The sequence below is a fragment of the Octopus bimaculoides genome, chromosome 7 (assembly GCF_046866305.1).
Source record: "Octopus bimaculoides isolate indiv1 chromosome 7, ASM4686630v1, whole genome shotgun sequence".
Taxonomy (NCBI): Eukaryota; Metazoa; Mollusca; class Cephalopoda; order Octopoda; family Octopodidae; genus Octopus; species Octopus bimaculoides.
This window is the reverse complement of record NC_142934.1, coordinates 32,471,494-32,490,454: the sequence shown is the minus strand read 5'-3', so window position 1 is coordinate 32,490,454 and position 18,961 is coordinate 32,471,494. Positions and strand designations below refer to the sequence as shown.

The 18,961-nt window shown below is 36.9% G+C and overlaps 1 protein-coding gene across 1 annotated transcript in view; it reads right to left on the bottom strand.

Annotated features, from left to right (window-relative positions):
- The window catches only part of LOC106868907 (uncharacterized), a 325,849-nt gene that overhangs the window by 303,986 nt on the left and 2,902 nt on the right, over positions 1-18,961 (bottom strand). The gene's annotated exons all lie outside the window — the stretch shown is intronic.

The window sequence follows — 18,961 nt, the reverse complement described above, 5'->3', positions numbered from 1 at the left end:
AGTTTCTGTCTACCAAATCCACTCACGAGACTTTCGTCGACCCGAGAGCATAGTAGAAAACACATGCCCGAGGTGCCAGGCAGCGGACTGAACCTAGAACCATGCGGTTGGAAGCCAAGCTTTTTAACACACAGCTACGCTTCCACCTTTTTGTTTTTTTATTTTTTTAAGATTACCATATGCTCTCGATAGAGAAGCTGGAGGTAGCCTTGAATTTAGATTTAGGATGTACTAAATGACGCGAGCAAAATGTTGCAATAAATTAAAATTTGCCCCTTAGTTGTAGTAAGACAAGAAAAGAAAAACAACTGCTTTCACAAGAGAAAAAGTAATTTCCAAAAATTAAGGTTCTAATTTACATAAGATTTAATTTTCATTTCTAGCAGGAAAAAGGTGAATTTCATCATTATTATCAAAGTGCTAGCGGTGGACACGTTTCGGTCTCAACAGTCATCATCATGAAAGAGTTGTCTTCTCAAGTCAGCTTTTAACAGTGGAGGTAGAGTTTTTCAATGTTCAAAGGAAGTTAATAAGGTGGTAGTGGTGGTGGTGGTGGTAGTGGTACATGTAGTATAGGTAGTGACAGTGATGGTGGTGGTGGTGTAGGTAATGGTGGATTAAATACACACACACAAACAGGTGGTGGTGGTGGCGGTGGCAGCGGCGGTGGTGGTGGTGGTGGTGATGGTGGTGCTGTAGATGGTGGTGGCTAAATTGATGAAGGTAGAGACGGTGGTGAAAATGGTGGAAATGGTGAAGGCGAGAAAAGATGGTGGCGGCAGTGGCGACGGTGGCGGTGGCGGCGGCGGCGGCGGCGGCGGCGGCGGTGGTGGTGGTGGTGTTGTTGGTGGTGGTGGTGGGAGTGGCGATGGAGGAGGGTGTGTTTGCAGTGGTGGCGGTGGTGGTGGTGCTACTGGTGGTGGTTAAAGTAAACGAAGAGTAGGTTGCGATGCAGTCGTGGTTGTGATGGTGGAGTGGTTGCCATGAAGAAGGAGGAGAGCTGTCGTTATAATGTTGTGGTAATTTTGATGAATATAGGAGCCTAACAGAGAGAAGTGTAAGAATACAAAAAAATGGGAAAGAAGAGGCGAAAACGAGGTTAATTGAGTCTACAATAAAACCAATAATTATTTCCAGTACTTTCATCAACCCTAAACACATCTTTCCATCCCATTTCCACTCCATTTCCACCCTCTTTCCACACACAATTTCGATATATATATCAGGGGCTTTCATGACAATTTCCGATATTCTAAAGTGAGATTCGTCGGTGTGGGGGGGGGGGATGTCTGTGTGTGTGTCTGTGTGTCTGTCTGCGTATGTCTGTGGGCGTGCTTGTATGTGTATGCGTGTATGTGTGTGCGTGCATGTGTGCTTATGTGTGTGTGCATGTGCGCGTGTTTGCGCGTGTGCAATGGTGTTTGTATTTAGTCCCCTTTTCATATTGCTCTTTTTTTTCCTTGTTCTTATTGGTGGTGGTGGTGGTGGTGGTGGTGGTGGTGGTGGTGGTGGTGGTGGTGGTGGTGGTGGTGGTGTCAGAGCGTTATTTTTCATCGTGATCGATGTGTAATAATGTTATGACAAGAAGCAATAACGCACATGTATATGAATACGTATATATATATATATACATATATACACACACACACACACACACACACACACACACATATATATATACATATATATATATATATATATATATATATATATATATATATATATATATATATATATATATATATATAACTGCAATTTCTAAAGAATACAGTCATGTAAATCATTAAGAATATAAGGCTATTTGTAACTCGTGTGCTTTTTTTTTTTTATTTCCTCATTTAGTGCTCATTCACCCGTCTTATGTTATCGAGTCTCAAACCATATACCAGCCCGGTACTACATAATACCTGATCTGGGGCGAAATAGCAACCAACCTTATCTCACCAATTACTTCTTATTTTTTTATCTCATTTACAATCGGCCACTCATAGTCTCATACTTCACAACCATACTTTATATACATTATTTAACATTATTTACATTATTTACATTCGACGGATATTTGTCCTCATCTTGTTTGTTGTTAACACAACGTTTCGGCTGATATACCCTCCATTCTTCTTCAGGTGTCTTGGGGAAATTTCGAACCTGGGTTCTCATTCCTAAGGTATATTTCGATGTTATTGTTGTTGTTGTTATTATTATTATTATTATTATTATTATTATTATTATTATTATTATTATTATTGTTCAGGTCACTGCTTGGAATCAAACTCAGAATCTTGGGGTTTAGTAGGCCGCGTTCTTAACCACTACGCCATATGCCCACGGGCATATGGCGTAGTGGTTAACAACAAGATGAGGACAAATATCCGTCGAATGTAAATAATGTAAATAATGTACATAATTCCTCATCTCTTAAATATAGAACTGCATACTATATATGTTCCTTATTATTATCATTATTATTATTATTATTATTATTATTATTATTATTATTATTATTATTATTATTATTGTTATTATTATTATTATTATTATTATTATTATTATTATTATTATTATTATTATACATTTCGTCCATCGTTCTGAGTTTAAATTCCGCTTAAATCGACTTTGGCTTTCATCCTTTCGGGTTAATAAAATGAAGTATCAGTCAAATATTGTAATCGTTGTAATCGACTTCCATCTGTCCTTAAAAAATTGCTAGCCTTGCATCAGAATTAGGAAGAACTATTGTCGTTGCTGTTGTTATAAATCTGGTAGAATTACAGAAATCACAAAGTAGTATTGTGGCAGACAAATTTCCAAACAGAATTTAGTTAAACCCTTCTCCATTTTCGAGTAACAATTCTGCAGAAGTGAAATTTGTGCTTCTCTATTCTGAAGTTGATAAACTATGTATCAGTTATATTCAAAGGTGCATCGATCTTTTCTATTTGTTATTTACATAAGTGATACCTTGTGTCAATATGAAAAAAACCTTTATTGAAGTGTAAATCTATTGGAATCAAGAAATATAATTAAATTAGTTTGCAGTAACTCGGTTAATGGAAAAGATAAAGCAGTTTTAGTCCTTAGGCTTATTTAGTGCTTGGAGCCTATTGCCCCAGAACCTGCGAAGGTAAAATTTAAGAGTTGAGTCTTTTATTCAAATTTTGTTCGCTACTCTTATTAACTTGTCAACAAACTTCACTACTTCCACTTCTACCCAAGTCGAAGACTAATTCTTCAAGTAGTCTTCCACTTGGATGAAATAGTTTTGAAAATCCAGAGAACTGGATGGTGAGAGAAAGCTATTTGCACAGTCCTCCAGATTATTTATTCCCTCACGGTCACAAGACGATATATAACTACCCGTTCTACCTTCTCAAAGGAAGGTGGTGGGGTGATCTTCATGACAGACCTGTCTGCTAAGTAGGATCTGATCTATGAATGCCAACAACTGCGAGATATATCTCCAGAAATCAGCAACGTTTGGACATAGAAGTGCCTGGAGGATATTTCATTGCCTTCCCGAAACAAGTCCAGCTGAGGTAACAACCGAATATCTTCAGATTTTATCTCAAACTAGCAATTTCGCTCAATAGCACTTTAATTGTCAGGCTTGCAATCGAGTTCAAAACTCAATCCAAGATTAACTTGCCTAAAAGACACGCTACGGAAAGACGTGTTTCTTTCCAGGAGACAGATGAAGAAACTTTTCTGTCATTACAACCACAATGCATGAGCGTACATCATTAACCACATCTTCCTATGTCCTCCACATGGGTTGGTCACTCCTTTTCTGCTGCGATAGACATCTTACAAGACCATATCTGGCAGACTACAATTGCAGCAACTTGTCTCTCGCAGAACTAAAGTGTACACCGTATCTCAGATGTCGTTGTAGTCTAACAAGGTAAGCACTGCCCATCTCTTCTAGCGCAAGGTAAGATTTGGCTGGAAATCCGCACATATCTGCCTGGAATCGGATACCTGACGTCCATCGTAATGCGTCAAATTGTTCTGTTTGGCTTTTTACAGTTTTTATTTCGTCCTGCCCATGACCACGCATTTTAGCTCGGACAATGTAATCTTTGTATTTTGGCGCCGAACAAACTTCTAAAGGATATGCTATAACCACCTACTCTTTCAATATACAATTTTTCCTCGACACATTCTTGTTAAGATTATTGACTTATATCTTTCTCTTTAAGAAGACATGTCACTATTTGTTGGCCACTGATTCCGTCAATTCCCATTTAACCGTGAAATGTTCCTTATTTTAGTTTCCCAAGCAAATCACAGACTTTTGCTCTAGATAGTCAACTACCTTGTAGTATGAACATTTTATGCTATCTTTATCTCAATGCAGACCATCCGAGTGAAAAATTTCTTGTTGAGGAACAGTAAATGCACATCTCAAACTGATCTGGCTGACAGTTACAACATCTACATGAGGAGATGGGGCTGGTAATCTTTAGATTGTTAATCAAATATTCGTTATTTCCAACCGACTCTAGATCACGTGGAGTTACGTAACCTTTTAATATGGCCACGTACGCGTAGAAAGTGGATAGGGTTTCTTACTTAAGGAGAAAAGTATCCGAGCAATAATGTTCTTAAGGGTTCCCAAAACGTCTCTGGAATACTTCTTTTGGAACGTTTCTCGTAAATCTCTGTAGACTTTAGGTGCGATCCCCATCAGAACCCTAACATAGTGGTAGTGGTGATCACCCAAATTCTTTGTTTGTTTGTATTTTTTGTGTACTTGCAACTATAATAGACTCAAACATTGGTACGAAGCTAGAAACTCTTGTTGGGAGGTGACAATCAATAAAATCGATTCCAATATGTGATTGGTAATTTATCTTATCGATTCGGAACGACAAAAGAGAAGTAACTAAGTACCGCACAATACAATAGTAGTAACGATACGAACACACACACAGGAAAATAAGTTTGGCGGGATCGATATAATCGACAGTGAGTTCTCTCAAAATTAGTGTCTGTGAGTGAAAGTGAGAAAATTATTATTAGGCAAATTAGCAGAATCGTTATCGCGTCTGAGAGAATGCTTCGCAGCATTTCTTCCGGCTCTTTACAGTCTGAGTTCAAATTCCGCCGAGGCCGACTTTGCCTTTCAATAAAAGGCAAAATAAGTACCAGTTGAGCACTGGGGAATCGATGTAATCGAGTAGCTTCCTTCCCCAAAATGTCTGGCCTTGTGCTCATAGTAGAAAAGAGTGTTATTGGTGTTGTTTTATTATTATAACTGTTGTTTTTATTGCGCCAGATGAGGACTGGGGACGATGCAATTGACTTAAAGCCCCACATGAAATTGTTGGCCTGGTGTCAAAATTTGAGACCATTGTTGTTGTTGTTGCTGTCGTCGTCATCGCCGTCATCACAGTTTGTCGGGAATGTCTTCTCACAGCTTGTCTCTTTAATAGAGCTGCATTTATCATTAAACGGTAATTAGTCTTACACTGTATAGTATACATTAACCTTGTAAGTTAGAATTATTGTTCGTCAGCCAAACATGCAAGTTTTGCACATCAACTAAAAGCTATGGTAAATATTATTTCCCGTGACATCCATTAGCTATTAATATTTGCATTCCCTTGAATTCATTATGTGCAATCAAGATTTTGGTCAGTTAACACGCATATAATAAATATCTTACAAATCACTTGAAAAGTCAACCAGTTTCAGCAGGTAGTTACGCTGCAGTAACTGGGAAAAGTCTAACCGCAGATATCCTGCAAGGGAGAAATTCGACTGGACGACAAGAATTTCAAGAACTACAACAAATTGTTAAGAAAGGAAGGAGGCAGCCTGAGGTTGACGCCGCCTAAGGAAATTACTGAAAGATCTGAAAAGAGAGCTGTAATATACAGAACGCTGTTCCTTGCTCCAAAAAGAGTGAAAATAGCTGCAGTAGAGGCAGTCGAGGACTGCTTGAAAGAGATCAAAAGTCTAACGACATACAATACCAGAAGGAAGAAATATGGCACAGTGAAGGTACGCTTCGCGAGTGAACAAGAAGCGATAAAACACACCATTGTGCCTTTGAGATCAACTGAGTGGGTACTACTACCAAGACGTGTAGCCAGGGTTAGGATTGGTAGAGTGCCCCCAGGAATTGAAGAGGCGTGGCTGGTGGCAGCCATCCTCTATAATACAAAGAAGGACACCAAAATACTGAAAATCACAAGAACGCGGAGGTAAACTGTGGGGATACAGCATCGAGGTGTCGGTTCACATTAGCTTACCAGACCTCCACAAAATCGCTGAGGAAATGGTGTTGCCGGATGAGACGAAGCTGAGAGTTGTGGTGGAGGGAAGACCTATTTGCTTTCAATGTGGAGTACGGGGACACATAAAAGCTAAATTCCCCAGAAACACGAAGAGGAGGAGATAGAGAAAGAACAAGAAGGAGTTTCAACCGTAGGGGAGCAAAGTGTGGAAGAAAAGTAAACAGTAGTGAAGAGAAAAAAGAGTAACATGGACTCTCCACCAAAAAGTCCTAGGAAGAAAAAAAGGGAAGTGGAGATAAGACGCAGAGTGTGAAACAAGGGAAAGCGAACGAGCAGAGAAAAAATGAAAGGCCTACAAAAGTAAGTGACAAAGTCGAAGAGCGTAAACAGGAACCGTTAACAACAACCAGCAAGGAGGGGAAAGTACAGAAGAAAAAGGAAGATGAAAGAGAAAGGATAACAACAAAGAATGAGAGACATACAGAGATAAGAATACCAGCAACAGTAGAAGAGATTGGTGAAGACAAACGGACAGTGATACCGAAAGGTAAACACTTAAGAAATATGATACAATACACAAAAAGTGTAGAGATAGAAAAAAGATAGCGAAAATGAAAAACGTAGTCAGAGTTAAATTGTCACCCGAGAACAATGTAGGTTTGAAAGCTGTTCTGTTGGAAAGAGAGGGGGGAGAACGGTTAAAAGAATTGTTTGGTGAAAAGTTAGAAGTGACACCGGTACAGTTTCGTTTTGATGAATTGCCGCCGGTGGTGGCATTCGAAAATATAACGAGATATTTGGCGTAAATGATGGTAAGTGAGGAAATTAAGAACTGAATAATTAATGACTTCGTGTAATTTTTTTAAAAAAACAGGGGGAAAACCAACAGATACAAGTAAAATTTTATATGACTGTTAGTAAAATGTCATATAAAAACAGTAAAATGAAACTACCTGATTATGGGGTGGGGCAGATAAGCCATTCCATCCTCATTTTTCATTGTATCCATAATTTCATACGATATGTGTTTTTATGTATCCCCATTGTATTGTTTTGTCTGTTTTTGTGCTGTCCCATCTTTATAGCGGCCTTGTGCCTAATAAAATAAATCAGGACGTTGGTGTTGCTTTGACGGAAGGTTGTGTCACGGGAGGTTTGAGTTGTTTCTTGTCATGTTAGATATGGGTCATGGTGTTGAATATTTGTTTGATTGATTGTTGTTGTTCAAATTGTTGCTGGTGTTATTTTGAATTGTTGTTTTTCCCATTGTGGGAAAAATAGAGAGAGCGCCAGCAGGTGGCCACAGTTGTGCGGCTGCAACTGGAAAGGGAATGGAGGTGGAAGCGCTGGAGGTGCGAGAAATGTGGGTTGAACCTCGAAAAATGAAGAAATGCAAGAATTTGCAGGAAGGAGACAGAAATACACTGAAATTGGCGCCGCCTGTGAAACTAACAACCGGTGTAATGAAAGGAACGGTTATGTGTAGGACAATTAAGATAGCAGCGGAGAGAATAGAAGCGGCGACAGTGGGGGCTATTGAGGAATGTTTGAGGAGTGTAAAGGGACTAACCACATTTATAGCAAGAGGGATCAGGTGCGTTTTGCATCGGAGGAGGAGGCAACTGAGCACTCCACGGAGGTAGTAGGATCGGACGAGTGGATACTTTTGCCATCGAACTGTGGTAAACGTGTGGCTGGGGTGCCCCTAGAGCTGAAAGAAGCATGGCTGATGACAGCCATAATGTATGACATGAATGAGGAGGCCAAGATACTGAAGGCCACAAAAACCCAAAGAGTTAACTACTGGAGATATGGAATAGAGTTACGCGTTCAAGCGACAGTAGAAGACCTAAACAGAATTGTCGAAGAGATAGTGCTGCCCGGTGACGTAAGATTGATAGTAGTGGTGGAAGGCAGGCCACCTATATGTTATACATGTGGGGAAAAGGGCCACATGAAGGCGAGGTGCCCCCCCCCCCCCCCGAGGGAACAACAGATAGAGCTGACGGAGAGGCAAGAGAGCACGGATCAGGTAGTGCAGGTCGAGATAAAGGAAAAAGCAACGGAGGCGGGGTTTACGGTGTTTAAAGAAAAAGAGAAGTGGGAGAGTGAGCTCTCCGCCAGAGCAGCAGAAAAAGAAGAAGGAAGAGATGGAAAAGGAGGTGACTAGAAGGAAGGGATACGAAATGGTGGTGGATAAAATAAGTAAAAAGGAACTTGAAGAAGTGTTCAAGGAGGAGTTGCATAAGAAAGAGACATTGATGAAGACAGCGGTTGTTCCAGTGGAGGAAGAAGATTTAGAAACGCAAATGGAGAGACTGTTCAGATTGGTGGAAGAAAAGAAGAAGGTACCAGGAGCGGAGCAGGAAAAGAGAAAACTACTAAGAACAGGAAAATTTCAATAGAATTTTGTGACGTACGCAAAAAGCAAAGAAACTGAAAAGAAAGTATTAAAGTTTAAACATATTATAAGAGTAAAGTTGCCCACGGATGAGTATTCCGAGAATGTGAAGGCCATCATGGTTGACAAGGACACCTACAACGAAATAAAAGACATGTGTGGAGAATGGATTGACCCACCAGGAGTGATGGTGGAGTTCGATGAATTGCCATCTGTAGTGGAGCTAAAAGATTTAGAACCTTTCATGAGATATTAAAAAGGAAAAAAGTAAGTAAAATTGTTTTGTTTTGTTTTTTTAAAAGAAGGAAAAAGTAAAATTGTTTCATTTAGAAAAAGAAGACGGAAAAAACAAGATTGTAAATAGTTTGTATAAACGTTCAAATGATACTGCATGGAAGTGGGGCCCATGCAGCCATTTCATTTTTCATTTTACATAACATCTCATTTTCATTCGTTTTATGATTTTGTCCCCTCTGTGGTGTTGTGTCTATCTTTGTAGTGTCTCATTTGTGTCGTGGGCGTAGTGCCAAAATATGGAAACATTGGCGGAGGTTTGCGTTCTCTCAGTGCTCTTGTTTAGAATTTTCTATTATTTAAATGCTTTAAACATAAGCTTCTCGAAAATTCACAAGTTCAAGTCCCCTCGGCCAAGTTATTCCCCCCCCCCCCCGCCGTGTAACTCTCTATATACTAACCCCAAAAATTAACTCTAAACAATAACCCTAACCGCAAACCTTATTTTTCCTTGATCGAGGGTTATATTCTTTTCTACTCTAGGCACAAGGCCCGAAATTTTTGCTTAGGGGGCCAGTCAATAAGATCGACCCCAGTACACAGCTGGTACTTAATTTATCGAAAGGATAAAAGGCAAAGTTGACCTCGACGGAATTTGAACACAGAACGTAAAGACAGACAAAATACCGGTAAGCATTTCACCCGACGCCCTAACGTTTCTGCCAGCTCTCCGCCTTATTTCAAGTCTACATCGTTTAATAAAGATGCAGATGTGGTTACTTTGTTAAGACTATCAGTTCGTAACTAAGAGCCTTCAGCTTCAGTTCTATTCCACACGATCATTAAAAGCGTTTAATTAACATATTATTTAATTAACATCAGAGATATTGAGATATAGCATGCTAGTGCTTTTTCGTGTCGTGGGTCAAATCAAAGCAAAAGTGTTTACTTTATCTAAAATAAGATGTTTGCCTGTGAGTGTGTGTGTGTATGTGTGTGTGTGTATGTGTGTGTGTATGTGTGTGTGTGTGTGTATGTATGTGTGTGTGTGTATGTGTGTGTATGTGTGTGTGTGTGTGTTCGCGCGCGTAAAAATACACACATACGTATGTATGTGTCTGTGCATATGTAAACATATATGTATGTATACATATACATATATATAAATATGTGGAGGTGATCGTGTAGAAACAAACAGGAGAAATAGAATTCAATATATGAGTATTGTATGTCTATTTTTTTAATTAAAAAAAAGTATTTTAAAGTGAGTTAACGTTCAAGAGTTTCATGCATGGAACTTACCGAACTTTTACACACACACACACACACACACACACACACACACACACACACACACACACACACTCACACACACACAAACAAACAAACAAACACACACACACACAAACAAACAAACACAAAGAAACAAACACACACACAAACACACACACATATGCTATTAGACGTTATAAGCGCACATTTGAAACAGTAAGGAGCAACGTGTCCACTATTGATGGTCAAATCCCGCAGCAATCACTCATTGTTGCACTAAGTTCCGTTGCTGACAGCTTATAACTACTGTATGTTTGAATCAGATGTAAATGTTATAACAAGCATAAGACACATTTACAATAATAGATTAAATTGAAAAACAAAAACCTGCTGAGGTTAACAATGTCTTTATTATAAACACGTCTCTGATTTTATTTTACATTTCTGTTCTGCACCATCGGCCCCACAAAAGAAAATAACGTTATGAAATGCTTCCATTAATTAGATAATTAATTCTTGTTGTTAATACTTGCACTATTATGCAAATTAGAGTAAGTCAATTTCATTTTGCCCAGGTTTCTGTATACTGTAAATCAGTGGTTCTCAACCAGGGTCCACATGGCCCTTGGGAGTCCAGATTAGATTTTGTTGTTAAAAATTTTGTGCAATAAATTGCCTATATTTCTACAATTCATAAACTATTTTAACAACTTTTTTTATACAATTCTTAATATTTAAGTATAAAAACCAGCCGGCGAGCTGGCAGAATCGTCAGAACGCCGGGCAGCATACGTAACAGCATTTCATCCATCTTTGCTTTCTGAGATCAAATTCCACCGAGGTCGACTTTACTTTTCATTCTTCCGGGGTCGATAAAATGTGTACCAGCTGAGCACTGAGGTCGATGTAATCGACTTGGCCCATCGCCCGAAATTGCTGGCCTTAGAATCCAATATTTAATTATAAAAATATAATAGGATTTTTCTAATTTCGAATGGTCGTGAGAGCACATTCGAGTAAAATACGAAAGGGGTCCATAGGTAAAAGATGATTGAGAAACACTGCTGTAAACAGTTCTCTGCTTGAATATGTAAATGGGTAAAAAGAAAAATAACACTGGCGAAACGGTAAATACCTCTGAAACTATCAATAGATAACGTGTTCTTTTTCTTTTCCTCCTCCCCGCTTTTTTATTCACAGGTGCGGAAACATGTGATTTAATCACAACATATATACGTTTTCTATATGTGAAGCTAAAATATACATTTATTGAAAACATATAAGTAAGTTTACTTTACACCTCAATTTTCAAAAAGAAAGAAAGAAACACTATCTAATGCTTCTATTAATTTATTATCTAACTAATTAATTAATATGCACTACCAACGCTTGCACTTTTATGCAAATTAAGGCGCTGGGGTACCCTAATATGCATAACAATTTGATGTGTTTCATAAATGACAGTCAATTAGAAAATAGTTTCGCATTACTGTTAGTGCTATCTCACTATACACTCACATATAGACACATATATACACCCACATACGCACTCACACTCACACGCACACGCAAATACGCACTCACACACAAAAACCACACACAAGCACATACATACATGCACGCAAACATGCACTCACACGCGCACACTCACACATGCATACACACGCTCATATCCATACATGTACATATATTCACATATGTGCCCCCACACACACAATCCTGCATGCGCCCATGCTCACGTCACATAATCACACACTCACTCACACACGCATTCACACACACACATGCACACACATGCTCTCACACTTACACACTCACATAATCTCACTCACACTCAAGCGCACACATATATATCCACAGTGACACATATACAAGCGTGCGCACACACACACGCACACACACGCATACACACACACACACACACACACACACACACGTAAGAACGTATATATACACAATGTCACAAGACCACACACACTCGTATCACACGTGTCACATCCCACAAACACGCACATACACAGTACACCAACACAAGCGCACTCACACTCGCAGATACGCATACACACTCCCACACACACTTCCGTAAGTACATGGATCCTCAGTCAGTTTCTACGACTGGATATTCCTATTCAGCTGTAATAACAACATTCAAGTATTATAATGTAAGTGGCTGAATATGCCGCGGAAGCTTGGATCTCTATCGTAGTCCCAGACCTCGAATTACTAAGGACTTACACCCAGATTTCGGATTTTTAGCGCTTCAATTACAGAGATATATCGCAAGACAACTGACAAAGTTTTTAAGCACTTGGGAACTAATGTTTCCGAAGCCAATATCCTAACCATTCGCTTATGCCTATGCCATACAATATCTCTCTCTCTCTCTCTCTCTCTCTCTCTCTCTCTCTCTCTCTCTCTCTCTCTCTCTCTCTCTCTCCTTCTCTCTCTCACACACACACGCACACACTCACCCTCTACTTACTTACCTACCTCCCTCCTTACCTACCTACCTACCTACCTACCTACCTATATACCTACCTACCTGCCTACATACATATATATATATATATATATATATATATATATATATATATAAAATCAAGATAAGCAACGAGGATATCCAAAGTTAATGCAGTTCGATCGTTTCATGCGACTCCATTTATTTAAGTAATGTGAACATTACATCAAATGTAAAATGCAGAGCAATCCTCAGCTGCACAAAGATATAGAATTTACTGAAATTACATTCCAAAAGAAGGACATACTTATATATATATACACATATATATATATATATATATATATATATATATATATATATATATATATATATATATATATATATATATATATATATATATATACATACATATATATATATATATATATATATATATATATATATATATATATATATATATATATATATATATATATATATATATATATATATATATGCCCTTTCCCTTCCGGTCATTTCATTATATGACCGCGTGTGCATCGTTGGCGATTTTCTTTCTCCGTCTTCCCTTCTTTGGCCTTTTTTCGTGTTTTTCTTGCTTGCTCATGTTTGGATTGATTATATATATATATATATAAGCTTTCACTTTTATATTATACTATGGAAGACGGTAGGGAATATAATTTGTGTATGACTTTATGGACTGGTCGCTGTTTAGTTACGTATTTAGGAGTTCGCTGTAATTATTGAATTTATTTACCAATACAGCTGTACATGGGGTAAATGTGTTTGAAAGTTGTGGTTTCTTTGGTATGTTTGTTCTCAAACAACACTTATTTTAGTCCTGTTGACACCACCGGATTGAATGGTACTGCCCAAGTGTCGAAACCATACTGATATCCGTGGGGCAGCTGATGATGGAGGCATGTTGTACCTCTAACGTATTTCTCAGGGAGACTCATCGTGACACAGCGTGACAAGGCCGGCCCTTTGAAATACAGGTACTACTCATTTTTGCCAGGTGAGTGGACTGGAGCAACGTGAAATAAAGTGTCTTGCTCAAGGGCACAATGCTTCGCCGGGAATCGAACTCACGACCTTACGATCGTGAGCCGAATACCCTAACCACTAAGCCACGCGCCTTTACACACACACACACACACACACACACACACACACATACATATATATATATATATATATATATATATATATATATATATATATATATATACGTATATTTATGTATATATACTTATGCATTTATATATATATATATATATATATATAATATATAATATATATACATTATATATAAAGAATATATATATATTCATTTAGTTTTTAGTCTTTTACTTGTTTTAGTCATTTGAATGCGGCCACGCTGGAGAACCGCCTTAAAATGTTTTAGTCGAAGAAATCGACCCCAGACTTATTCTTTGTAGGCCTAGTACTTATTCTATCAGTCTGTTTTGCCGAACTGCTAAGTTACGGAGGCATAAGCACACCAACATCGGTTGTCAAGCGATGGTGGGGGACAAACACAGACACAAAAGACACACACACATATGCATACATACATATATATATGTATATATATATATATATGTTATATATATGCACACACACACACACACACACACATATATATATATATATATATATATATATATATATATATATATATATATATATATATATATATATATATATACGATGGGCTTTTTTCAGTTTCCGTCAACTAAATCCATTCACAAGGTTTTTGTCGGCCCAAGGCTACAGTAGAAGATACTTCCCCAAGAAGCCATACAGTGGGACTGAACCTGGAACCATGTGATTGGGAAGCAAGCTTCTTATCACAAAGCCACGCCTGCGCCTATATATATATATATATATTACGGGACTTTTTTCTATGCGGGACTATTTATGATACACACTGAATTGAATTCATTGGGGTGAGAGATTTTAAACTCACTGGCCGATAAATTTCTTAATGTCTGCCTCACGTGGTCTTGATGTCGCGTGGTCAAAATTAACGTGAGTTATTTAGACATTGGCAAATTTATTAAAATATTTGGCTGAAGATCGGAATGAGGTAATTCATACCCCTAACCGTGAAACGTCGTACCAAATTAATTAAAGGCAGGTTTGTTTTTTACTCTTCTCTTCTGTTTTTTGTTCTGTGTGTACCATAAATATCGCTATCAATTAGAGAAAAATTTGTAGTTTTGGAATCAGTAGTTCTCTGGCTGCTGTTTCTGAATTCTCAGTATGTTGGAGAAGCAGGATACTGCTAATCCCTATATATTTATGATTATAAATGGTTTTACCGATAAGGTTTTTTTCATACTGAGCTACCCGGCAAAATTGTTAATTATTAATTTTATTACTAATTGACGATTCCCTGCTCTGTATATATATATATAATTGGCTGTCCGTGAGTTACAATGACGAGTGTTCTAGTTGATCCAATTAGCAGAAGCACCTACACAGGAAATTAACGTGCAAGTGGTTGAACACTCCACAGACACGCCTACCCTTAATGTAGTTCTTAAGGAGTTTCAGCGAAGCGTAGAATGTGATAATACTGGCCCTTTGAAATATATGTTCAACTCATTTTGTCCAGCTGAATAGACTGGAGGAATGGAAATAAAGTGTTTTATTGAAGGACACAATGTACCACTAGAAATCGAACTCACGACCTTGAGCTGAATACTGTAACCACTAAGCCACGCGCCTTCATCCCTTTCTCTCTCACTCTATAGATAGAAAAATAGAATAGAATTGAATTGAGTAAAACAGATAGACAGACATATAGATAGATAGATAGATAGATAGATAGATAGATAGATAGATAGATAGATAGATAGACAGACAGACAGACAGACAGACAGACAGACAGACAGACAGACAGACAGACAGATAGATAGATAGATAGATAGATAGATAGATAGATAGATAGATAGATAGATAGATATCCTGTATGTCCGTCTATTCGTCTATTTATCTGTCTGTCTATTTATTTTTCTTCCTATTTATTGATCTGTTTGTGGATCTGGTTGCCCCTCTGTTGATCTATATGTTTATCGATTATCTATCTATCTGTCTATCTGTCTGTCTATCTACATGTCTATCTTTCTCCCAAAACATGTACCTAGCCACACACACATACACGCGCGCGAAAGCACACATTTCTCTCTACCTATCTTGTTTGCTTGCTTTCTAACTTTGTGCCTTGCTGTCTATTTACTTATAGAAGAATCATGTGCGCACACTCGTATGTCTTTGTGTAAGTTGAATCTTTCTACTGTGTCTGCTTTCACGCAATCAGCCAATCAAATTATTTAGAAAGTATCTATCTATTAATCTATTAATCTATCTATCCATCTACCCATCTATCTATCTATCTATCTATCTATCTATCTATCTATCTATCTATCTATCTATCTATCTATCTGTCTGTCTGTCTATCTGTCTGTCTGTCTATTTTTCATTCTTTCTTTCTTTCTATTTATCTGTCTACCTATTTATTTTTCTTCGTATCTTTGTTTACATATCTTCCTATCTACTCAACTTTCTCTCTACTTATCTATCTATGTTTCTATGTATCTTCCAAGCTATCTATTTATCTATATATATATATATATATATATATATATATATATATATATATATATATATATATATATATCAGTGTTTCTGTCTATCAGTCAACCTATCTATCTCTCTATCTATCAACGTGTCTATGTAATTTATATATCTACCTATTTATCTATGTACCTATCTATCATCTCCTCACGTCATTATCCTATGCTTAAAGCGGCGAGCTGGCAGAAACGTTAGCACGCCGGGCGAAACGCTTAACGGTATTTCGTCTGTCTTTACGTTCTGTGTTCAAATTCCGCCGAGGTCGACTTTGCCTTTTATTCTTTCGATAAATTAAGTACCAGTTGCGTATTGGGGTCGATCTAATCGACTGGTCCCCACCCCAAAAATTTCGGGCTTTGTGCCTAGAGTAGAGAAGATTATCTATCCTATGCTTATTAAAACTCACTCAATTACTCCACAAACACTCACACACAATCACCTGGTCGCACTCAAATGTGATACCTATCGACACTTTGTACTTCTAAGAAACTAGAAACACGCTATGACCATCTATGACTAGAAACAGTTCAGAAATCACAAACATTATCACTCTCAAGGGAGAGATATAAAGAGATATGTCTTGGCTTTAATTGCTATCAACAATTATTGAAATTTTTCCGTGTGTGATATCCCTGATCCCTAGGTGATATTATTGAGGAATATACAGGAGTCTATCAAATACATCCCGAAGCCATGCCTGCAGTGTCACGGATATTAAGTGATACCACATATTCATATATGAATATATATAATATATAAATGTGTGTGTGTGTGTGTGTGTGTGTGTGTGTGTGTGTGTGTGTGTGTGTGTGTGTGTGTGCGTGCGTTCTTTTATTGTTATTTGTTTCCGTCATTATATTGCGGCCATACTGGGGCACCGCTTTGAAGAGCTGTAGTCCACCAAATCCAGCCCATAATTAATTTATTTAAAACCTGGTACTTATTCTATCGTGCTCATTTGCTGAACGGCTGGGTTACGGAAACACAAACACACTAACACCGGTTGGTCAAGCAGTGGTGGGGGACAAACACAGACACAAAAACGCACATAGATATACACACACACAAGTAGGAAGCCCGTCGTGTATACATATATGAAAGCAGCTCGCTGTATATATATATACATATGTGTGTGTGTGTATATATATATATATATATATATATATATATATATATATATATATATATATATATATATATATATATATATATATATATATATATATACATATTTATATATATATATATATATACATATTTATATATATATATATATACATATTTATATATATATATATATACATATTTATATATATATATATATACATATTTATATATATATATATATATATATATATATATATATATATATATATATATATATATATATATATATATATATATTTATATATATTTATATATATATATATATATATATATATATATATATATATATATATATATATATATATATATATATATATATATATATTTATATATATATAAATATATATAAATATATATATATATATATATATATATATATATATATATATATATATATATATATATATATATATTTATATATATATATTTATATATATATATATATATATATATATATATATATATATATATATATATATATATACTGCGAGCTGCTTTCAATTTCCGTCTACTAAATCCACTCGCAAGGCTTTAGTGCACCCGAGGTTATAGTAGAAGGTACCACACAGTGGGACTGAACCCAGAACCATGTGGTTGGAAAGCAAACTTTTTACACCCACCCACACATGACTGATATTCATTTGTTGTTAGTACTATCTTTTAACTATAAAACGATATCCTTTATCCATGAGTGATATTCATTAAACACGTGAGATAATCTCTCAATGGTGACAACTATCCCTCATCCTTAATTAAAGCCCATTAGTTTGTAATATCATAGATGGTTGAATGAAAGGAGGGGTGAGGGAGAGAGTAAAACAGAAAGAGAGAGTTAACGTGAGGTGCGGAATGAGTGCACACACTAAGCTCGATGGCAGGCAATGAGTAAAAGAAACACACACACACATACACACTCACAAACACATACACACACACACACACTCACACACATGTACACACTCACTCGTGCACACACAATGAGAGAGAGAATAAGAGAGACAAAGGAGGAAAAGAGGTAGTAAATGACAGAGTGCTTATGGTAGAAGTTATACAAATGAGAAATTTGTTTTATTGAATGTTATTTTAAGCCAATGAATATCTTTTCTTTTGAAAAGTTGTATTCGTTTAATCAATTTGTATAAGCACCAAGAAATTTGATAAAATTAAATTATAATAATTATATGTGAGGCATATTTCTTGATATTAACTAAAGCAGCAAAAAGTATACTTCGAAAGTTACCCATCATAAAGACGGAAAACACTCTTATATATTCATAACAAAGGTATTGATTCCATGAAGAAGGTCATCGAATACAATTATTAATAATACTTGACCATGATCGTTATGTGCCCGATATACTAACCACTCTGGATTCCGTCATCACGTCACTTTAAACACCACACGAGCAATGATCACAACATCTACATCAACAAACCAATACAACTGTGATTACATTGATGCTCAATTACAATACCAAACTGACTATATCAATGCTCTCAGTTATATTATACTGACCTCATAACTATTAGTGCAAC